Below are 25,269 nucleotides of genomic sequence, written 5' to 3' on the forward strand. Positions count from 1 at the left end.
TCTTAACGAAGTAGAAAATTTCGCAGATTCGCACAACGCTATGCACACCTAATACTAACGCTGCTTTATCAGCGGTCATAGCAAAATTCTGCAATTGTTCTTTCCTTTACTAGCTCCAGGCATGCCAGCGAAACCATGTGATGCGACACAAGCCGCAAATTGCAAGAAGGATGGGAAAGACTGCGTCCTCATTGGCGACACAGCGCAATGCGTTCGTGAGTATTGCATGTCAAACACTTGCCATAGGTTCCCATTTTTTATGCGAACGTATCTTTCTATGTGGCATCATGCTCTCTCATCTGTGTCGCAAGCGTCGTATTGTTATGATTTCTATGCACCCGTTATAATCACTGAAATACAACAGTTACCATTATGACAAAGAAAAAAATGTAAGCTAAAAGCGCAAAGTGTGCGTTCTAGAAATGGTGCCAAAATACACACAGTGAAATTTTTGTCTCACTTTTACTTCAGTAATCCATAACTTTCTCTTAACGAAGTAGAAAATTTCGCAGATTCGCACAACGCTATGCACACCTAATACTAACGCTGCTTTATCAGCGGTCATAGCAAAATTCTGCAATTGTTCTTTCCTTTACTAGCTCCAGGCATGCCAGCGAAACCATGTGATGCGACACAAGCCGCAAATTGCAAGAAGGATGGGAAAGACTGCGTCCTCATCGGCGACACATCGCAATGCGTTCGTGAGTATACCATTTCAAACACTTGCCATAGGTTCCCATTTTTTATGCGAACGTATCTTTCTATGTGGCATCATACTGTCTCATCTGTGTGGCAAGCGTGGCATTATGATTTCTATGCACCTGTTATAATCCCTGAAACACCACAGTTGCAATCATGACAAAGAAAAAAATGTAAGCTAAAGGGCAAAGTGTGCGTTCTAGAAATGGTGCCAAAATACACACAGTGAAATTTTTGTCTCACTTTTACTTCAGTAATCCATAACTTTCTCTTAACGAAGTAGAAAATTTAGCAGATTCGCACAATGCTATGCACACCTAATACTAACGCTGCTTTATCAGCGGCCGTAGCAAAAATGTGCAATTGTTCTTTCCTTTACTAGCTCCAGGCATGCCAGCGAAACCATGTGATGCGACACAAGCCGCAAATTGCAAGAAGGATGGGAAGGACTGCGTCCTCATCGGCGACACAGCGCAATGCGTTCGTGAGTATTGCATTTCAAACACATGCCATAGGTTCCCATTTTTCATGCTAACGTATCTTTCTATGTGGCATCATACTCTCTCATCTGTGTCGCAAGCGTGGTATTGATATGATTTCTAGCACCCGTTATAATGACTGAAATACAACAGTTACCATCATGACAAAGAAAAAAATGTAAGCTAAAGGGCAAAGTGTGCGTTCTAGAAATGGTGCCAAAATACACACAGTGAAATTTTTGTCTCACTTTTACTTCAGTAATCCATAACTTTCTCTTAACGAAGTAGAAAATTTCGCAGATTCGCACAATTCTATGCACACCTAATACTAACGCTGCTTTATCAGCGGTCATAGCAAAATTCTGCAATTGTTCTTTCCTTTACTAGCTCCAGGCATGCCAGCGAAACCATGTGATGCGACACAAGCCGCAAATTGCAAGAAGGATGGGAAAGACTGCGTCCTCATCGGCGAAACAGCGCAATGCGTTCATGAGTATTCCATGTCAAACATATGCCATAGGTTCCCATTTTTTATGCGAACGTATCTTTCTATGTGGCATCATACTCTCTCATCTGTGTCGCAAGCGTCGTATTGTTATGATTTCTATGCACCCGTTATAATGACTGAAATACAACAGTTACCATCATGACAAAGAAAAAAATGTAAGCTAAAGGGCAAAGTGTGCGTTCTAGAAATGGTGCCAAAATACACACAGTGAAATTTTTGTCTCACTTTTACTTCAGTAATCCATAACTTTCTCTTAACGAAGCAGAAAATTTCGCAGATTCGCACAACGCTATGCACACCTAATACTAACGCTGCTTTATCAGCGGTCATAGCAAAATTCTGCAATTGTTCTTTCCTTTACTAGCTCCAGGCATGCCAGCGAAACCATGTGATGCGACACAAGCCGCAAATTGCAAGAAGGATGGGAAAGACTGCGTCCTCATTGGCGACACAGCGCAATGCGTTCGTGAGTATTGCATGTCAAACACTTGCCATAGGTTCCCATTTTTTATGCGAACGTATCTTTCTATGTGGCATCATGCTCTCTCATCTGTGTCGCAAGCGTCGTATTGTTATGATTTCTATGCACCCGTTATAATCACTGAAATACAACAGTTACCATTATGACAAAGAAAAAAATGTAAGCTAAAAGCGCAAAGTGTGCGTTCTAGAAATGGTGCCAAAATACACACAGTGAAATTTTTGTCTCACTTTTACTTCAGTAATCCATAACTTTCTCTTAACGAAGTAGAAAATTTCGCAGATTCGCACAACGCTATGCACACCTAATACTAACGCTGCTTTATCAGCGGTCATAGCAAAATTCTGCAATTGTTCTTTCCTTTACTAGCTCCAGGCATGCCAGCGAAACCATGTGATGCGAAACAAGCCGCAAATTGCAAGAAGGATGGGAAAGACTGCGTCCTCATCGGCGACACATCGCAATGCGTTCGTGAGTATACCATTTCAAACACTTGCCATAGGTTCCCATTTTTCATGCTAACGTATCTTTCTGTGTGGCATCATACTCTCTCATCTGTGTCGCAAGCGTGGTAGTGTTATGATTTCTAGGCACCTGTTATGATCCCTGAAACACAAGTATTGCCATCATGACAAAGAAAAAAATGTAAGCTAAAGGGCAATGTGTGCGTTCTAGAAATGGTGCCAAAATACACACAGTGAAATTTTTGTCTCACTTTTACTTCAGTAATCCATAACTTTCTCTTAACGAAGTAGAAAATTTAGCAGATTCGCACAATGCTATGCACACCTAATACTAACGCTGCTTTATCAGCGGCCGTAGCAAAAATGTGCAATTGTTCTTTCCTTTACTAGCTCCAGGCATGCCAGCGAAACCATGTGATGCGACACAAGCCGCAAATTGCAAGAAGGATGGGAAAGACTGCGTCCTCATTGGCGACACAGCGCAATGCATTCGTGAGTATTGCATGTCAAACACTTGCCATTTGTTCCCATTTTTTATGCGAACGTATCTTTCTATGTGGCATCATACTCTCTCATCTGTGTGGCAAGCGTGGCATTATGATTTCTATGCACCTGTTAAAATCCCTGAAACACCACAGTTGCAATCATGACAAAGAAAAAAATGTAAGCTAAAGGGCAAAGTGTGCGTTCTAGAAATGGTGCCAAAATACACACAGTGAAATTTTTGTCTCACTTTTACTTCAGTAATCCATAACTTTCTCTTAACGAAGTAGAAAATTTCGCACATTCGCACAATGCTATGCACACCAAATACTAACGCTGCTTTATCAGCGGCCATAACAAACATGTGCAATTGTTCTTTCCTTTACTAGCTCCAGGCATGCCAGCGAAACCATGTGATGCGACACAAGCCGCAAATTGCAAGAAGGATGGGAAAGACTGCGTCCTCATCGGCGAAACAGCGCAATGCGTTCGTGAGTATTCCATGTCAAACATATGCCATAGGTTCCCATTTTTTATGCGAACGTATCTTTCTATGTGGCATCATACTCTCTCATCTGTGTCGCAAGCGTCGTATTGTTATGATTTCTATGCACCCGTTATAATGACTGAAATACAACAGTTACCATTATGACAAAGAAAAAAATGTAAGCTAAAGGGGAAAGTGTGCGTTCTAGAAATGGTGCCAAAATAAACACAGTGAAATTTTTGTCTCACTTTTACTTCAGTAATCCATAACTTTCTCTTAACGAAGTAGAAAATTTCGCAGATTCGCACAATGCTATGCACACCTAATACTAACGCTGCTTTATCAGCGGCCGTAGCAAAAATGTGCAATTGTTCTTTTCTTTACTAGCTCCAGGCATGCCAGCAAAACCATGTGATGCGACACAAGCCGCAAATTGCAAGAAGGATGGGAAAGACTGCGTCCTCATCGGCGAAACAGCGCAATGCGTTCGTGAGTATTCCATGTCAAACACATGCCATAGGTTCGCATTTTTTATGCGAACGTATCTTTCTATGTGGCATCATACTCTCTCATCTGTGTCGCAAGCGTGGTATTGTTATGATTTCTATGCACCCGTTATAATCACTGAAATACAACAGTTACCATTATGACAAAGAAAAAAATGTAAGCTAAAGCGCAAAGTGTGCGTTCTAGAAATGGTGCCAAAATACACACAGTGAAATTTTTGTCTCACTTTTACTTCAGTAATCCATAACTTTCTCTTAACGAAGTAGAAAATTTCGCAGATTCGCACAATGCTATGCACACCTAATACTAACGCTGCTTTATCAGCGGTCATAGCAAAATTCTGCAATTGTTCTTTCCTTTACTAGCTCCAGGCATGCCAGCAAAACCATGTGATGCGACACAAGCCGCAAATTGCAAGAAGGATGGGAAAGACTGCGTCCTCATCGGCGACACAGCGCAATGCGTTCGTGAGTATTCCATGTCAAACATATGCCATAGGTTCCCATTTTTTATGCGAACGTATCTTTCTATGTGGCATCATACTCTCTCATCTGTGTCGCAAGCGTCGTATTGTTATGATTTCTATGCACCCGTTATAATGACTGAAATACAACAGTTACCATTATGACAAAGAAAAAAATGTAAGCTAAAGGGGAAAGTGTGCGTTCTAGAAATGGTGCCAAAATAAACACAGTGAAATTTTTGTCTCACTTTTACTTCAGTAATCCATAACTTTCTCTTAACGAAGTAGAAAATTTCGCAGATTCGCACAATGCTATGCACACCTAATACTAACGCTGCTTTATCAGCGGCCGTAGCAAAAATGTGCAATTGTTCTTTTCTTTACTAGCTCCAGGCATGCCAGCAAAACCATGTGATGCGACACAAGCCGCAAATTGCAAGAAGGATGGGAAAGACTGCGTCCTCATCGGCGAAACAGCGCAATGCGTTCGTGAGTATTCCATGTCAAACATATGCCATAGGTTCCCATTTTTTATGCGAACGTATCTTTCTATGTGGCATCATACTCTCTCATCTGTGTCGCAAGCGTCGTATTGTTATGATTTCTATGCACCCGTTATAATGACTGAAATACAACAGTTACCATTATGACAAAGAAAAAAATGTAAGCTAAAGGGGAAAGTGTGCGTTCTAGAAATGGTGCCAAAATAAACACAGTGAAATTTTTGTCTCACTTTTACTTCAGTAATCCATAACTTTCTCTTAACGAAGTAGAAAATTTCGCAGATTCGCACAATGCTATGCACACCTAATACTAACGCTGCTTTATCAGCGGCCGTAGCAAAAATGTGCAATTGTTCTTTTCTTTACTAGCTCCAGGCATGCCAGCAAAACCATGTGATGCGACACAAGCCGCAAATTGCAAGAAGGATGGGAAAGACTGCGTCCTCATCGGCGAAACAGCGCAATGCGTTCGTGAGTATTCCATGTCAAACACATGCCATAGGTTCCCATTTTTTATGCGAACGTATCTTTCTATGTGGCATCATACTCTCTCATCTGTGTCGCAAGCGTGGTATTATGATTTCTATGCACCCGTTATAATGACTGAAATACAACAGTTACCATTATGACAAAGAAAAAAAATGTAAGCTAAAGGGCAAAGTGTGCGTTCTAGAAATGGTGCCAAAAAACACACAGTGAAATTTTTGTCTCACTTTTACTATAGTAATCCATAACTTTCTCTTAACGAAGTAGAAAATTTCGCAGATTCGCACAATGCTATGCACACCTAATACTAATGCTGCTTTATCAGCGGCCGTAGCAAAAATGTGCAATTGTGCTTTCCTTTGCTAGCTCCAGGCATGCCAGCAAAACCATGTGATGCGACACAAGCCGCAAATTGCAAGAACGATGGGAAAGACTGCGTCCTCATCGGGGACACAGCGCAATGCGTTCGTGAGTATTGCATTTCAAACACTTGCCATAGGTTCCCATTTTTTATGCGAACGTATCTTTCTATGTGGCATCATGCTCTCTCATCTGTGTCGCAAGCGTGGTATTGTTATGATTTCTATGCACCCGTTATAATGACTGAAATACAACAGTTACCATCATGAGAAAGAAAAAATGTAAGCTAAAGGGCAAAATGTGCGTTCTAGAAATGGTGCCAAAATACACACAGTGAAATTTTTGTCTCACTTTTACTTCAGTAATCCATAACTTTCTCTTAACGAAGTAGAAAATTTCGCAGATTCGCACAATGCTATGCAGACCTAATACTAACGCTGCTTTATCAGCGGCCGTAGCAAAAATGTGCAATTGTTCTTTTCTTTACTAGCTCCAGGCATGCCAGCAAAACCATGTGATGCGACACAAGCCGCAAATTGCAAGAAGGATGGGAAAGACTGCGTCCTCATCGGCGACACAGCGCAATGCGTTCGTGAGTATTGCATGTCAAACACATGCCATAGGTTCCCATTTTTCATGCTAACGTATCTTTCTATGTGGCATCATGCTCTCTCATCTGTGTGGCAAGCGTGGCATTATGATTTCTATGCACCTGTTATAATCCCTGAAACACCACAGTTGCAATCATGACAAAAAAAAAAATGTAACCTAAAGGGCAAAGTGTGCGTTCTAGAAATGGTGCCAAAATACACACAGTGAAATTTTTGTCTCACTTTTACTTCAGTAATCCATAACTTTCTCTTAACGAAGTAGAAAATTTCGCAGATTCGCACAATGCTATGCACACCTAATACTAACGCTGCTTTATCAGCGGCCATAACAAACATGTGCAATTGTTCTTTCCTTTACTAGCTCCAGGCATGCCAGCGAAACCATGTGATGCGACACAAGCCGCAAATTGCAAGAAGGATGGGAAAGACTGCGTCCTCATCGGCGACACAGCGCAATGCGTTCGTGAGTATTGCATTTCAAACACTTGCCATAGGTTCCCATTTTTCATGCTAACGTATCTTTCTATGTGGCATCATACTCTCTCACCTGTGTGGCAAGCGTGGCATTATGATTTCTATGCACCTGTTATAATCCCTGAAACACCACAGTTGCAATCATGACAAAGAAAAAGATGTAACCTAAAGGGCAAAGTGTGCGTTCTAGAAATGGTGCCAAAATACACACAGTGAAATTTTTGTCTCACTTTTACTTCAGTAATCCATAACTTTCTCTTAACGAAGTAGAAAATTTCGCACATTCGCACAATGCTATGCACACCTAATACTAACGCTGCTTTATCAGCGGCCATAACAAACATGTGCAATTGTTCTTTCCTTTACTAGCTCCAGGCATGCCAGCGAAACCATGTGATGCGACACAAGCCGCAAATTGCAAGAAGGATGGGAAAGACTGCGTCCTCATCGGCGACACATCGCAATGCGTTCGTGAGTATACCATTTCAAACACTTGCCATAGGTTCCCATTTTTCATGCTAACGTATCTTTCTGTGTGGCATCATACTATCTCATCTGTGTCGCAAGCGTCATATTGTTATGATTTCTATGCACCCGTTATAATGACTGAAATACAACAGTTACCATTATGACAAAGAAAAAAATGTAAGCTAAAGCGCAAAGTGTGCGTTCTAGAAATGGTGCCAAAATACACACAGTGAAATTTTTGTCTCACTTTTACTTCAGTAATCCATAACTTTCTCTTAACGAAGTAGAAAATTTCGCAGATTCGCACAATGCTATGCACACCTAATACTAACGCTGCTTTATCAGCGGCCATAACAACATGTGCAATTGTTCTTTCCTTTGCTAGCTCCAGGCATGCCAGCGAAACCATGTGATGCGACACAAGCCGCAAATTGCAAGAAGGATGGGAAAGACTGCGTCCTCATCGGCGACACATCGCAATGCGTTCGTGAGTATACCATTTCAAACACTTGCCATAGGTTCCCATTTTTTATGCGAACGTATCTTTCTGTGTGGCATCATACTCTCTCATCTGTGTCGCAAGCGTGGTAGTGTTATGATTTCTAGGCACCTGTTATGATCCCTGAAACACAAGTATTGCCATCATGACAAAGAAAAAAATGTAAGCTAAAGGGCAATGTGTGCGTTCTAGAAATGGTGCCAAAATACACACAGTGAAATTTTTGTCTCACTTTTACTTCAGTAATCCATAACTTTCTCTTAACGAAGTAGAAAATTTAGCAGATTCGCACAATTCTATGCACACCTAATACTAACGCTGCTTTATCAGCGGCCGTAGCAAAAATGTGCAATTGTTCTTTCCTTTACTAGCTCCAGGCATGCCAGCAAAACCATGTGATGCGACACAAGCCGCAAATTGCAAGAAGGATGGGAAAGACTGCGTCCTCATCGGCGACACAGCGCAATGCGTTCGTGAGTATTGCATTTCAAACACATGCCATAGGTTCCCATTTTTCATGCTAACGTATCTTTCTATGTGGCATCATACTCTCTCATCTGTGTCGCAAGCGTGGTATTGTTATGATTTCTATGCACCCGTTATAATGACTGAAATACAACAGTTACCATCATGAGAAAGAAAAAATGTAAGCTAAAGGGCAAAATGTGCGTTCTAGAAATGGTGCCAAAATACACACAGTGAAATTTTTGTCTCACTTTTACTTCAGTAATCCATAACTTTCTCTTAACGAAGTAGAAAATTTCGCAGATTCGCACAATGCTATGCAGACCTAATACTAACGCTGCTTTATCAGCGGCCGTAGCAAAAATGTGCAATTGTTCTTTTCTTTACTAGCTCCAGGCATGCCAGCAAAACCATGTGATGCGACACAAGCCGCAAATTGCAAGAAGGATGGGAAAGACTGCGTCCTCATCGGCGACACAGCGCAATGCGTTCGTGAGTATTGCATGTCAAACACATGCCATAGGTTCCCATTTTTCATGCTAACGTATCTTTCTATGTGGCATCATGCTCTCTCATCTGTGTGGCAAGCGTGGCATTATGATTTCTATGCACCTGTTATAATCCCTGAAACACCACAGTTGCAATCATGACAAAAAAAAAATGTAACCTAAAGGGCAAAGTGTGCGTTCTAGAAATGGTGCCAAAATACACACAGTGAAATTTTTGTCTCACTTTTACTTCAGTAATCCATAACTTTCTCTTAACGAAGTAGAAAATTTCGCAGATTCGCACAATGCTATGCAGACCTAATACTAACGCTGCTTTATCAGCGGCCGTAGCAAAAATGTGCAATTGTTCTTTTCTTTACTAGCTCCAGGCATGCCAGCAAAACCATGTGATGCGACACAAGCCGCAAATTGCAAGAAGGATGGGAAAGACTGCGTCCTCATCGGCGACACAGCGCAATGCATTCGTGAGTATTGCATGTCAAACACATGCCATAGGTTCCCATTTTTCATGCTAACGTATCTTTCTATGTGGCATCATGCTCTCTCATCTGTGTGGCAAGCGTGGCATTATGATTTCTATGCACCTGTTATAATCCCTGAAACACCACAGTTGCAATCATGACAAAAAAAAAATGTAACCTAAAGGGCAAAGTGTGCGTTCTAGAAATGGTGCCAAAATACACACAGTGAAATTTTTGTCTCACTTTTACTTCAGTAATCCATAACTTTCTCTTAACGAAGTAGAAAATTTCGCAGATTCGCACAATGCTATGCAGACCTAATACTAACGCTGCTTTATCAGCGGCCGTAGCAAAAATGTGCAATTGTTCTTTTCTTTACTAGCTCCAGGCATGCCAGCAAAACCATGTGATGCGACACAAGCCGCAAATTGCAAGAAGGATGGGAAAGACTGCGTCCTCATCGGCGACACAGCGCAATGCGTTCGTGAGTATTGCATTTCAAACACATGCCATAGGTTCCCATTTCTCATGCTAACGTATCTTTCTGTGTGACATCATACTCTCTCATCTGTGTCGCAAGCGTGGTATTGTGATGATTTCTATGCACCCGTTATAATGACTGAAATACAACAGTTACCATTATGACAAAGAAAAAAATGTAAGCTAAAGGGGAACGTGTGCGTTCTAGAAATGGTGCCAAAATAAACACAGTGAAATTTTTGTCTCACTTTTACTTCAGTAATCCATAACTTTCTCTTAACGAAGCAGAAAATTTCGCAGATTCGCACAATGCTATGCACACCTAATACTAACGCTGCTTTATCAACGGCCGTAGCAAAAATGTGCAATTGTTCTTTTCTTTACTAGCTCCAGGCATGCCAGCAAAACCATGTGATGCGACACAAGCCGCAAATTGCAAGAAGGATGGGAAAGACTGCGTCCTCATCGGCGACACAGCGCAATGCGTTCGTGAGTATTGCATGTCAAACACTTGCCATAGGTTCCCATTTTTTATGCGAACGTATCTTTCTATGTGGCATCATACTCTCTCATCTGTGTCGCAAGCGTGGTAGTGTTATGATTTCTAGGCACCTGTTATGATCCCTGAAACACAAGTATTGCCATCATGACAAAGAAAAAAATGTAAGCTAAAGGGCAATGTGTGCGTTCTAGAAATGGTGCCAAAATACACACAGTGAAATTTTTGTCTCACTTTTACTTCAGTAATCCATAACTTTCTCTTAACGAAGTAGAAAATTTAGCAGATTCGCACAATGCTATGCACACCTAATACTAACGCTGCTTTATCAGCGGCCATAACAAACATGTGCAATTGTTCTTTCCTTTACTAGCTCCAGGCATGCCAGCGAAACCATGTGATGCGACACAAGCCGCAAATTGCAAGAAGGATGGGAAGGACTGCGTCCTCATCGGCGACACAGCGCAATGCGTTCGTGAGTATACCATTTCAAACACTTGCCATAGGTTCCCATTTTTCATGCGAACGTATCTTTCTATGTGGCATCATACTCTCTCATCTGTGTCACAAGCGTCGTATTGTTATGATTTCTATGCACCCGTTATAATGACTGAAATACAACCGTTACCATTATGACAATGAAAAGAATGTAAGCTAAAGGGGAAAGTGTGCGTTCTAGAAATGGTGCCAAAATAAACACAGTGAAATTTTTGTCTCACTTTTACTTCAGTAATCCATAACTTTCTCTTAACGAAGTAGAAAACTTCGCAGATTCGCACAATGCTATGCACACCTAATACTAACGCTGCTTTATCAGCGGCCGTAGCAAAAATGTGCAATTGTTCTTTTCTTTACTAGCTCCAGGCATGCCAGCGAAACCATGTGATGCGACACAAGCCGCAAATTGCAAGAAGGATGGGAAAGACTGCGTCCTCATCGGCGACACAGCGCAATGCGTTCGTGAGTATTGCATTTCAAACACATGCCATAGGTTCCCATTTTTCATGCTAACGTATCTTTCTATGTGGCATCATACTCTCTCATCTGTGTCGCAAGCGTGGTATTGATATGATTTCTAGCACCCGTTATAATGACTGAAATACAACAGTTACCATCATGACAAAGAAAAAAATGTAAGCTAAAGGGCAAAGTGTGCGTTCTAGAAATGGTGCCAAAATACACACAGAGAAATTTTTTCTCACTTTTACTTCAGTAATCCATAACTTTCTCTTAACGAAGTAGAAAATTTTGCACATTCGCACAATGCTATGCACACCGAATACTAACGCTGCTTTATCAGCGGCCATAACAAACATGTGCAATTGTTCTTTCCTTTACTAGCTCCAGGCATGCCAGCGAAACCATGTGATGCGACACAAGCCGCAAATTGCAAGAAGGATGGGAAAGACTGCGTCCTCATCGGCGAAACAGCGCAATGCGTTCACGAGTATTCCATGTCAAACATATGCCATAGGTTCCCATTTTTTATGCGAACGTATCTTTCTATGTGGCATCATACTCTCTCATCTGTGTCGCAAGCGTCGTATTGTTATGATTTCTATGCACCCGTTATAATGACTGAAATACAACAGTTACCATTATGACAAAGAAAAAAATGTAAGCTAAAGGGGAACGTGTGCGTTCTAGAAATGGTGCCAAAATAAACACAGTGAAATTTTTGTCTCACTTTTACTTCAGTAATCCATAACTTTCTCTTAACGAAGCAGAAAATTTCGCAGATTCGCACAATGCTATGCACACCTAATACTAACGCTGCTTTATCAACGGCCGTAGCAAAAATGTGCAATTGTTCTTTTCTTTACTAGCTCCAGGCATGCCAGCAAAACCATGTGATGCGACACAAGCCGCAAATTGCAAGAAGGATGGGAAAGACTGCGTCCTCATCGGCGACACAGCGCAATGCGTTCGTGAGTATTGCATGTCAAACACTTGCCATAGGTTCCCATTTTTTATGCGAACGTATCTTTCTATGTGGCATCATACTCTCTCATCTGTGTCGCAAGCGTGGTAGTGTTATGATTTCTAGGCACCTGTTATGATCCCTGAAACACAAGTATTGCCATCATGACAAAGAAAAAAATGTAAGCTAAAGGGCAATGTGTGCGTTCTAGAAATGGTGCCAAAATACACACAGTGAAATTTTTGTCTCACTTTTACTTCAGTAATCCATAACTTTCTCTTAACGAAGTAGAAAATTTAGCAGATTCGCACAATGCTATGCACACCTAATACTAACGCTGCTTTATCAGCGGCCGTAGCAAAAATGTGCAATTGTTCTTTCCTTTACTAGCTCCAGGCATGCCAGCAAAACCATGTGATGCGACACAAGCCGCAAATTGCAAGAAGGATGGGAAAGACTGCGTCCTCATCGGCGACACAGCGCAATGCGTTCGTGAGTATTGCATGTCAAACACTTGCCATAGGTTCCCATTTTTTATGCGAACGTATCTTTCTATGTGGCATCATACTCTCTCATCTGTGTCGCAAGCGTGGTATTGTTATGATTTCTATGCACCCGTTATAATGACTGAAATACAACAGTTACCATTATGACAAAGAAAAAAATGTAAGCTAAAGGGCAAAGCGTGCGTTCTAGAAATGGTGCCAAAATACACACAGTGAAATTTTTGTCTCACTTTTACTTCAGCAATCCATAACTTTCTCTTAACGAAGTAGAAAATTTCGCACATTCGCACAATGCTATGCACACCGAATACTAACGCTGCTTTATCAGCGGCCATAACAAACATGTGCAATTGTTCTTTCCTTTACTAGCTCCAGGCATGCCAGCAAAACCATGTGATGCGACACAAGCCGCAAATTGCAAGAAGGATGGGAAAGACTGCGTCCTCATCGGCGACACAGCGCAATGCGTTCGTGAGTATTGCATTTCAAACACATGCCATAGGTTCCCATTTTTCATGCTAACGTATCTTTCTGTGTGACATCATACTCTCTCATCTGTGTCGCAAGCGTGGTATTGTGATGATTTCTATGCACCCGTTATAATCCCTGAAACACCAGAGTTGCCATCATGACAAAGAAAAAAATGTGAGCTAAAGGGCAAAGTGTGCGTTCTAGAAATGGTGCCAAAATACACACAGTGAAATTTTTGTCTCACTTTTACTTCAGTAATCCATAACTTTCTCTTAACCAAGTAGAAAATTTCGCAGATTCGCACAATGCTATGCACACCTAATACTAACGCTGCTTTATCAGCGGCCATAACAAACATGTGCAATTGTTCTTTCCTTTACTAGCTCCAGGCATGCCAGCGAAACCATGTGATGCGACACAAGCCGCAAATTGCAAGAAGGATGGGAAGGACTGCGTCCTCATCGGCGACACAGCGCAATGCGTTCGTGAGTATTGCATTTCAAACACATGCCATAGGTTCCCATTTTTCATGCTAACGTATCTTTCTATGTGGCATCATACTCTCTCATCTGTGTCGCAAGCGTGGTATTGATATGATTTCTAGCACCCGTTATAATGACTGAAATACAACAGTTACCATCATGACAAAGAAAAAAATGTAAGCTAAAGGGCAAAGTGTGCGTTCTAGAAATGGTGCCAAAATACACACAGTGAAATTTTTGTCTCACTTTTACTTCAGTAATCCATAACTTTCTCTTAACGAAGTAGAAAATTTCGCAGATTCGCACAATTCTATGCACACCTAATACTAACGCTGCTTTATCAGCGGTCATAGCAAAATTCTGCAATTGTTCTTTCCTTTACTAGCTCCAGGCATGCCAGCGAAACCATGTGATGCGACACAAGCCGCAAATTGCAAGAAGGATGGGAAAGACTGCGTCCTCATCGGCGAAACAGCGCAATGCGTTCATGAGTATTCCATGTCAAACATATGCCATAGGTTCCCATTTTTTATGCGAACGTATCTTTCTATGTGGCATCATACTCTCTCATCTGTGTCGCAAGCGTCGTATTGTTATGATTTCTATGCACCCGTTATAATGACTGAAATACAACAGTTACCATTATGACAAAGAAAAAAATGTAAGCTAAAGGGGAACGTGTGCGTTCTAGAAATGGTGCCAAAATAAACACAGTGAAATTTTTGTCTCACTTTTACTTCAGTAATCCATAACTTTCTCTTAACGAAGCAGAAAATTTCGCAGATTCGCACAATGCTATGCACACCTAATACTAACGCTGCTTTATCAACGGCCGTAGCAAAAATGTGCAATTGTTCTTTTCTTTACTAGCTCCAGGCATGCCAGCAAAACCATGTGATGCGACACAAGCCGCAAATTGCAAGAAGGATGGGAAAGACTGCGTCCTCATCGGCGACACAGCGCAATGCGTTCGTGAGTATTGCATTTCAAACACATGCCATAGGTTCCCATTTTTTATGCGAACGTATCATTCTATGTGGCATCATGCTCTCTCATCTGTGTCGCAAGCGTGGTATTGTTATGATTTCTATGCACCCGTTATAATGACTGAAATACAACAGTTACCATTATGACAAAGAAAAAAAATGTAAGCTAAAGCGCAAAGTGTGCGTTCTAGAAATGGTGCCAAAATACACACAGTGAAATTTTTGTCTCACTTTTACTTCAGTAATCCATAACTTTCTCTTAACGAAGTAGAAAATTTCGCAGATTCGCACAATTCTATGCACACCTAATACTAACGCTGCTTTATCAGCGGTCATAGCAAAATTCTGCAATTGTTCTTTCCTTTACTAGCTCCAGGCATGCCAGCGAAACCATGTGATGCGACACAAGCCGCAAATTGCAAGAAGGATGGGAAAGACTGCGTCCTCATTGGCGACACAGCGCAATGCGTTCGTGAGTATTGCATGTCAAACACTTGCCATAGGTTCCCATTTTTCATGCTAACGTATCTTTCTATGTGGCATCATACTCTCTCATCTGTGTCGCAAGCATGGCATTATGATTTCTATGCACCCGTTATAATGACTGAAATACAACAGTTACCATCATGACAAAGAAAAAAATGTAAGCTAAAGGGCAAAGTGTGCGTTCTAGAAATGGTGCCAAAATACACACAGTGAAATTTTTGTCTCACTTTTACTTCAGTAATCCATAACTTTCTCTTAACGAAGTAGAAAATTTCGCAGATTCGCACAACGCTATGCACACCTAATACTAACGCTGCTTTATCAGCGGTCATAGCAAAATTCTGCAATTGTTCTTTCCTTTACTAGCTCCAGGCATGCCAGCGAAACCATGTGATGCGACACAAGCCGCAAATTGCAAGAAGGATGGGAAAGACTGCGTCCTCATTGGCGACACAGCGCAATGCGTTCGTGAGTATTGCATGTCAAACACTTGCCATAGGTTCCCATTTTTCATGCTAACGTATCTTTCTATGTGGCATCATACTCTCTCATCTGTGTCGCAAGCATGGCATTATGATTTCTATGCACCCGTTATAATGACTGAAATACAACAGTTACCATCATGACAAAGAAAAAAATGTAAGCTAAAGGGCAAAGTGTGCGTTCTAGAAATGGTGCCAAAATACACACAGTGAAATTTTTGTCTCACTTTTACTTCAGTAATCCATAACTTTCTCTTAACGAAGTAGAAAATTTCGCAGATTCGCACAACGCTATGCACACCTAATACTAACGCTGCTTTATCAGCGGTCATAGCAAAATTCTGCAATTGTTCTTTCCTTTACTAGCTCCAGGCATGCCAGCGAAACCATGTGATGCGACACAAGCCGCAAATTGCAAGAAGGATGGGAAAGACTGCGTCCTCATTGGCGACACAGCGCAATGCGTTCGTGAGTATTGCATGTCAAACACTTGCCATAGGTTCCCATTTTTTATGCGAACGTATCTTTCTATGTGGCATCATGCTCTCTCATCTGTGTCGCAAGCGTCGTATTGTTATGATTTCTATGCACCCGTTATAATCACTGAAATACAACAGTTACCATTATGACAAAGAAAAAAATGTAAGCTAAAAGCGCAAAGTGTGCGTTCTAGAAATGGTGCCAAAATACACACAGTGAAATTTTTGTCTCACTTTTACTTCAGTAATCCATAACTTTCTCTTAACGAAGTAGAAAATTTCGCAGATTCGCACAACGCTATGCACACCTAATACTAACGCTGCTTTATCAGCGGTCATAGCAAAATTCTGCAATTGTTCTTTCCTTTACTAGCTCCAGGCATGCCAGCGAAACCATGTGATGCGACACAAGCCGCAAATTGCAAGAAGGATGGGAAAGACTGCGTCCTCATCGGCGACACATCGCAATGCGTTCGTGAGTATACCATTTCAAACACTTGCCATAGGTTCCCATTTTTCATGCTAACGTATCTTTCTGTGTGGCATCATACTCTCTCATCTGTGTCGCAAGCGTGGTAGTGTTATGATTTCTAGGCACCTGTTATGATCCCTGAAACACAAGTATTGCCATCATGACAAAGAAAAAAATGTAAGCTAAAGGGCAATGTGTGCGTTCTAGAAATGGTGCCAAAATACACACAGTGAAATTTTTGTCTCACTTTTACTTCAGTAATCCATAACTTTCTCTTAACGAAGTAGAAAATTTAGCAGATTCGCACAATGCTATGCACACCTAATACTAACGCTGCTTTATCAGCGGCCGTAGCAAAAATGTGCAATTGTTCTTTCCTTTACTAGCTCCAGGCATGCCAGCGAAACCATGTGATGCGACACAAGCCGCAAATTGCAAGAAGGATGGGAAAGACTGCGTCCTCATCGGCGACACAGCGCAATGCGTTCGTGAGTATTGCATGTCAAACACATGCCATAGGTTCCCATTTTTTATGCGAACGTATCTTTCTATGTGGCATCATACTGTCTCATCTGTGTGGCAAGCGTGGCATTATGATTTCTATGCACCTGTTATAATCCCTGAAACACCACAGTTGCAATCATGACAAAGAAAAAAATGTAAGCTAAAGGGCAAAGTGTGCGTTCTAGAAATGGTGCCAAAATACACACAGTGAAATTTTTGTCTCACTTTTACTTCAGTAATCCATAACTTTCTCTTAACGAAGTAGAAAATTTAGCAGATTCGCACAATGCTATGCACACCTAATACTAACGCTGCTTTATCAGCGGCCGTAGCAAAAATGTGCAATTGTTCTTTCCTTTACTAGCTCCAGGCATGCCAGCGAAACCATGTGATGCGACACAAGCCGCAAATTGCAAGAAGGATGGGAAGGACTGCGTCCTCATCGGCGACACAGCGCAATGCGTTCGTGAGTATTGCATTTCAAACACATGCCATAGGTTCCCATTTTTCATGCTAACGTATCTTTCTATGTGGCATCATACTCTCTCATCTGTGTCGCAAGCGTGGTATTGATATGATTTCTAGCACCCGTTATAATGACTGAAATACAACAGTTACCATCATGACAAAGAAAAAAATGTAAGCTAAAGGGCAAAGTGTGCGTTCTAGAAATGGTGCCAAAATACACACAGTGAAATTTTTGTCTCACTTTTACTTCAGTAATCCATAACTTTCTCTTAACGAAGTAGAAAATTTCGCAGATTCGCACAATTCTATGCACACCTAATACTAACGCTGCTTTATCAGCGGTCATAGCAAAATTCTGCAATTGTTCTTTCCTTTACTAGCTCCAGGCATGCCAGCGAAACCATGTGATGCGACACAAGCCGCAAATTGCAAGAAGGATGGGAAAGACTGCGTCCTCATCGGCGAAACAGCGCAATGCGTTCATGAGTATTCCATGTCAAACATATGCCATAGGTTCCCATTTTTTATGCGAACGTATCTTTCTATGTGGCATCATACTCTCTCATCTGTGTCGCAAGCGTCGTATTGTTATGATTTCTATGCACCCGTTATAATGACTGAAATACAACAGTTACCATTATGACAAAGAAAAAAATGTAAGCTAAAGGGGAACGTGTGCGTTCTAGAAATGGTGCCAAAATAAACACAGTGAAATTTTTGTCTCACTTTTACTTCAGTAATCCATAACTTTCTCTTAACGAAGCAGAAAATTTCGCAGATTCGCACAATGCTATGCACACCTAATACTAACGCTGCTTTATCAACGGCCGTAGCAAAAATGTGCAATTGTTCTTTTCTTTACTAGCTCCAGGCATGCCAGCAAAACCATGTGATGCGACACAAGCCGCAAATTGCAAGAAGGATGGGAAAGACTGCGTCCTCATCGGCGACACAGCGCAATGCGTTCGTGAGTATTGCATTTCAAACACATGCCATAGGTTCCCATTTTTTATGCGAACGTATCATTCTATGTGGCATCATGCTCTCTCATCTGTGTCGCAAGCGTGGTATTGTTATGATTTCTATGCACCCGTTATAATGACTGAAATACAACAGTTACCATTATGACAAAGAAAAAAAATGTAAGCTAAAGCGCAAAGTGTGCGTTCTAGAAATGGTGCCAAAATACACACAGTGAAATTTTTGTCTCACTTTTACTTCAGTAATCCATAACTTTCTCTTAACGAAGTAGAAAATTTCGCAGATTCGCACAATTCTATGCACACCTAATACTAACGCTGCTTTATCAGCGGTCATAGCAAAATTCTGCAATTGTTCTTTCCTTTACTAGCTCCAGGCATGCCAGCGAAACCATGTGATGCGACACAAGCCGCAAATTGCAAGAAGGATGGGAAAGACTGCGTCCTCATTGGCGACACAGCGCAATGCGTTCGTGAGTATTGCATGTCAAACACTTGCCATAGGTTCCCATTTTTCATGCTAACGTATCTTTCTATGTGGCATCATACTCTCTCATCTGTGTCGCAAGCATGGCATTATGATTTCTATGCACCCGTTATAATGACTGAAATACAACAGTTACCATCATGACAAAGAAAAAAATGTAAGCTAAAGGGCAAAGTGTGCGTTCTAGAAATGGTGCCAAAATACACACAGTGAAATTTTTGTCTCACTTTTACTTCAGTAATCCATAACTTTCTCTTAACGAAGTAGAAAATTTCGCAGATTCGCACAACGCTATGCACACCTAATACTAACGCTGCTTTATCAGCGGTCATAGCAAAATTCTGCAATTGTTCTTTCCTTTACTAGCTCCAGGCATGCCAGCGAAACCATGTGATGCGACACAAGCCGCAAATTGCAAGAAGGATGGGAAAGACTGCGTCCTCATTGGCGACACAGCGCAATGCGTTCGTGAGTATTGCATGTCAAACACTTGCCATAGGTTCCCATTTTTCATGCTAACGTATCTTTCTATGTGGCATCATACTCTCTCATCTGTGTCGCAAGCATGGCATTATGATTTCTATGCACCCGTTATAATGACTGAAATACAACAGTTACCATCATGACAAAGAAAAAAATGTAAGCTAAAGGGCAAAGTGTGCGTTCTAGAAATGGTGCCAAAATACACACAGTGAAATTTTTGTCTCACTTTTACTTCAGTAATCCATAACTTTCTCTTAACGAAGTAGAAAATTTCGCAGATTCGCACAACGCTATGCACACCTAATACTAACGCTGCTTTATCAGCGGTCATAGCAAAATTCTGCAATTGTTCTTTCCTTTACTAGCTCCAGGCATGCCAGCGAAACCATGTGATGCGACACAAGCCGCAAATTGCAAGAAGGATGGGAAAGACTGCGTCCTCATTGGCGACACAGCGCAATGCGTTCGTGAGTATTGCATGTCAAACACTTGCCATAGGTTCCCATTTTTTATGCGAACGTATCTTTCTATGTGGCATCATGCTCTCTCATCTGTGTCGCAAGCGTCGTATTGTTATGATTTCTATGCACCCGTTATAATCACTGAAATACAACAGTTACCATTATGACAAAGAAAAAAATGTAAGCTAAAAGCGCAAAGTGTGCGTTCTAGAAATGGTGCCAAAATACACACAGTGAAATTTTTGTCTCACTTTTACTTCAGTAATCCATAACTTTCTCTTAACGAAGTAGAAAATTTCGCAGATTCGCACAACGCTATGCACACCTAATACTAACGCTGCTTTATCAGCGGTCATAGCAAAATTCTGCAATTGTTCTTTCCTTTACTAGCTCCAGGCATGCCAGCGAAACCATGTGATGCGAAACAAGCCGCAAATTGCAAGAAGGATGGGAAAGACTGCGTCCTCATCGGCGACACATCGCAATGCGTTCGTGAGTATACCATTTCAAACACTTGCCATAGGTTCCCATTTTTCATGCTAACGTATCTTTCTGTGTGGCATCATACTCTCTCATCTGTGTCGCAAGCGTGGTAGTGTTATGATTTCTAGGCACCTGTTATGATCCCTGAAACACAAGTATTGCCATCATGACAAAGAAAAAAATGTAAGCTAAAGGGCAATGTGTGCGTTCTAGAAATGGTGCCAAAATACACACAGTGAAATTTTTGTCTCACTTTTACTTCAGTAATCCATAACTTTCTCTTAACGAAGTAGAAAATTTAGCAGATTCGCACAATGCTATGCACACCTAATACTAACGCTGCTTTATCAGCGGCCGTAGCAAAAATGTGCAATTGTTCTTTCCTTTACTAGCTCCAGGCATGCCAGCGAAACCATGTGATGCGACACAAGCCGCAAATTGCAAGAAGGATGGGAAAGACTGCGTCCTCATTGGCGACACAGCGCAATGCATTCGTGAGTATTGCATGTCAAACACTTGCCATTTGTTCCCATTTTTTATGCGAACGTATCTTTCTATGTGGCATCATACTCTCTCATCTGTGTGGCAAGCGTGGCATTATGATTTCTATGCACCTGTTAAAATCCCTGAAACACCACAGTTGCAATCATGACAAAGAAAAAAATGTAAGCTAAAGGGCAAAGTGTGCGTTCTAGAAATGGTGCCAAAATACACACAGTGAAATTTTTGTCTCACTTTTACTTCAGTAATCCATAACTTTCTCTTAACGAAGTAGAAAATTTCGCACATTCGCACAATGCTATGCACACCAAATACTAACGCTGCTTTATCAGCGGCCATAACAAACATGTGCAATTGTTCTTTCCTTTACTAGCTCCAGGCATGCCAGCGAAACCATGTGATGCGACACAAGCCGCAAATTGCAAGAAGGATGGGAAAGACTGCGTCCTCATCGGCGAAACAGCGCAATGCGTTCGTGAGTATTCCATGTCAAACATATGCCATAGGTTCCCATTTTTTATGCGAACGTATCTTTCTATGTGGCATCATACTCTCTCATCTGTGTCGCAAGCGTCGTATTGTTATGATTTCTATGCACCCGTTATAATGACTGAAATACAACAGTTACCATTATGACAAAGAAAAAAATGTAAGCTAAAGGGGAAAGTGTGCGTTCTAGAAATGGTGCCAAAATAAACACAGTGAAATTTTTGTCTCACTTTTACTTCAGTAATCCATAACTTTCTCTTAACGAAGTAGAAAATTTCGCAGATTCGCACAATGCTATGCACACCTAATACTAACGCTGCTTTATCAGCGGCCGTAGCAAAAATGTGCAATTGTTCTTTTCTTTACTAGCTCCAGGCATGCCAGCAAAACCATGTGATGCGACACAAGCCGCAAATTGCAAGAAGGATGGGAAAGACTGCGTCCTCATCGGCGAAACAGCGCAATGCGTTCGTGAGTATTCCATGTCAAACACATGCCATAGGTTCCCATTTTTTATGCGAACGTATCTTTCTATGTGGCATCATACTCTCTCATCTGTGTCGCAAGCGTGGTATTGTTATGATTTCTATGCACCCGTTATAATCACTGAAATACAACAGTTACCATTATGACAAAGAAAAAAATGTAAGCTAAAGCGCAAAGTGTGCGTTCTAGAAATGGTGCCAAAATACACACAGTGAAATTTTTGTCTCACTTTTACTTCAGTAATCCATAACTTTCTCTTAACGAAGTAGAAAATTTCGCAGATTCGCACAATGCTATGCACACCTAATACTAACGCTGCTTTATCAGCGGTCATAGCAAAATTCTGCAATTGTTCTTTCCTTTACTAGCTCCAGGCATGCCAGCAAAACCATGTGATGCGACACAAGCCGCAAATTGCAAGAAGGATGGGAAAGACTGCGTCCTCATCGGCGACACAGCGCAATGCGTTCGTGAGTATTCCATGTCAAACACATGCCATAGGTTCCCATTTTTTATGCGAACGTATCTTTCTATGTGGCATCATACTCTCTCATCTGTGTCGCAAGCGTGGTATTATGATTTCTATGCACCCGTTATAATGACTGAAATACAACAGTTACCATTATGACACAGAAAAAAAATGTAAGCTAAAGGGCAAAGTGTGCGTTCTAGAAATGGTGCCAAAAAACACACAGTGAAATTTTTGTCTCACTTTTACTATAGTAATCCATAACTTTCTCTTAACGAAGTAGAAAATTTCGCAGATTCGCACAATGCTATGCACACCTAATACTAATGCTGCTTTATCAGCGGCCGTAGCAAAAATGTGCAATTGTGCTTTCCTTTACTAGCTCCAGGCATGCCAGCAAAACCATGTGATGCGACACAAGCCGCAAATTGCAAGAACGATGGGAAAGACTGCGTCCTCATCGGGGACACAGCGCAATGCGTTCGTGAGTATTGCATTTCAAACACTTGCCATAGGTTCCCATTTTTTATGCGAACGTATCTTTCTATGTGGCATCATGCTCTCTCATCTGTGTCGCAAGCGTGGTATTGTTATGATTTCTATGCACCCGTTATAATGACTGAAATACAACAGTTACCATCATGAGAAAGAAAAAATGTAAGCTAAAGGGCAAAATGTGCGTTCTAGAAATGGTGCCAAAATACACACAGTGAAATTTTTGTCTCACTTTTACTTCAGTAATCCATAACTTTCTCTTAACGAAGTAGAAAATTTCGCAGATTCGCACAATGCTATGCAGACCTAATACTAACGCTGCTTTATCAGCGGCCGTAGCAAAAATGTGCAATTGTTCTTTTCTTTACTAGCTCCAGGCATGCCAGCAAAACCATGTCATGCGACACAAGCCGCAAATTGCAAGAAGGATGGGAAAGACTGCGTCCTCATCGGCGACACAGCGCAATGCGTTCGTGAGTATTGCATGTCAAACACATGCCATAGGTTCCCATTTTTCATGCTAACGTATCTTTCTATGTGGCATCATACTCTCTCACCTGTGTGGCAAGCGTGGCATTATGATTTCTATGCACCTGTTATAATCCCTGAAACACCACAGTTGCAATCATGACAAAAAAAAAATGTAACCTAAAGGGCAAAGTGTGCGTTCTAGAAATGGTGCCAAAATACACACAGTGAAATTTTTGTCTCACTTTTACTTCAGTAATCCATAACTTTCTCTTAACGAAGTAGAAAATTTCGCAGATTCGCACAATGCTATGCAGACCTAATACTAACGCTGCTTTATCAGCGGCCGTAGCAAAAATGTGCAATTGTTCTTTTCTTTACTAGCTCCAGGCATGCCAGCAAAACCATGTCATGCGACACAAGCCGCAAATTGCAAGAAGGATGGGAAAGACTGCGTCCTCATCGGCGACACAGCGCAATGCGTTCGTGAGTATTGCATGTCAAACACATGCCATAGGTTCCCATTTTTCATGCTAACGTATCTTTCTATGTGGCATCATACTCTCTCATCTGTGTGGCAAGCGTGGCATTATGATTTCTATGCACCTGTTATAATCCCTGAAACACCACAGTTGCAATCATGACAAAAAAAAAAATGTAACCTAAAGGGCAAAGTGTGCGTTCTAGAAATGGTGCCAAAATACACACAGTGAAATTTTTGTCTCACTTTTACTTCAGTAATCCATAACTTTCTCTTAACGAAGTAGAAAATTTCGCAGATTCGCACAATGCTATGCACACCTAATACTAACGCTGCTTTATCAGCGGCCATAACAAACATGTGCAATTGTTCTTTCCTTTACTAGCTCCAGGCATGCCAGCGAAACCATGTGATGCGACACAAGCCGCAAATTGCAAGAAGGATGGGAAAGACTGCGTCCTCATCGGCGACACAGCGCAATGCGTTCGTGAGTATTGCATTTCAAACACTTGCCATAGGTTCCCATTTTTCATGCTAACGTATCTTTCTATGTGGCATCATACTCTCTCACCTGTGTGGCAAGCGTGGCATTATGATTTCTATGCACCTGTTATAATCCCTGAAACACCACAGTTGCAATCATGACAAAGAAAAAGATGTAACCTAAAGGGCAAAGTGTGCGTTCTAGAAATGGTGCCAAAATACACACAGTGAAATTTTTGTCTCACTTTTACTTCAGTAATCCATAACTTTCTCTTAACGAAGTAGAAAATTTCGCACATTCGCACAATGCTATGCACACCTAATACTAACGCTGCTTTATCAGCGGCCATAACAAACATGTGCAATTGTTCTTTCCTTTACTAGCTCCAGGCATGCCAGCAAAACCATGTGATGCGACACAAGCCGCAAATTGCAAGAAGGATGGGAAAGACTGCGTCCTCATCGGCGACACATCGCAATGCGTTCGTGAGTATACCATTTCAAACACTTGCCATAGGTTCCCATTTTTCATGCTAACGTATCTTTCTGTGTGGCATCATACTATCTCATCTGTGTCGCAAGCGTCATATTGTTATGATTTCTATGCACCCGTTATAATGACTGAAATACAACAGTTACCATTATGACAAAGAAAAAAATGTAAGCTAAAGCGCAAAGTGTGCGTTCTAGAAATGGTGCCAAAATACACACAGTGAAATTTTTGTCTCACTTTTACTTCAGTAATCCATAACTTTCTCTTAACGAAGTAGAAAATTTCGCAGATTCGCACAATGCTATGCACACCTAATACTAACGCTGCTTTATCAGCGGCCATAACAACATGTGCAATTGTTCTTTCC

General features: G+C 41.3%; 1 protein-coding gene and 1 long non-coding RNA gene across 2 annotated transcripts in view; both read left to right on the plus strand.

Moving 5' to 3' along the window:
- LOC129386524 (uncharacterized) overlaps positions 1–25,269 on the plus strand; it is a 127,203-nt gene that overhangs the window by 51,720 nt on the left and 50,214 nt on the right. The window lies entirely within an intron of this gene.
- On the plus strand, positions 21,903–23,444 carry LOC129386502 (uncharacterized). The gene is made up of 3 exons (XR_008613881.1): positions 21,903–21,998; positions 22,865–22,966; positions 23,349–23,444. It is a non-coding gene; the product is annotated as an uncharacterized lncRNA (long non-coding RNA).

This window comes from Dermacentor andersoni, chromosome 8, assembly GCF_023375885.2.
Source record: "Dermacentor andersoni chromosome 8, qqDerAnde1_hic_scaffold, whole genome shotgun sequence".
Taxonomy (NCBI): domain Eukaryota; kingdom Metazoa; phylum Arthropoda; class Arachnida; order Ixodida; family Ixodidae; genus Dermacentor; species Dermacentor andersoni.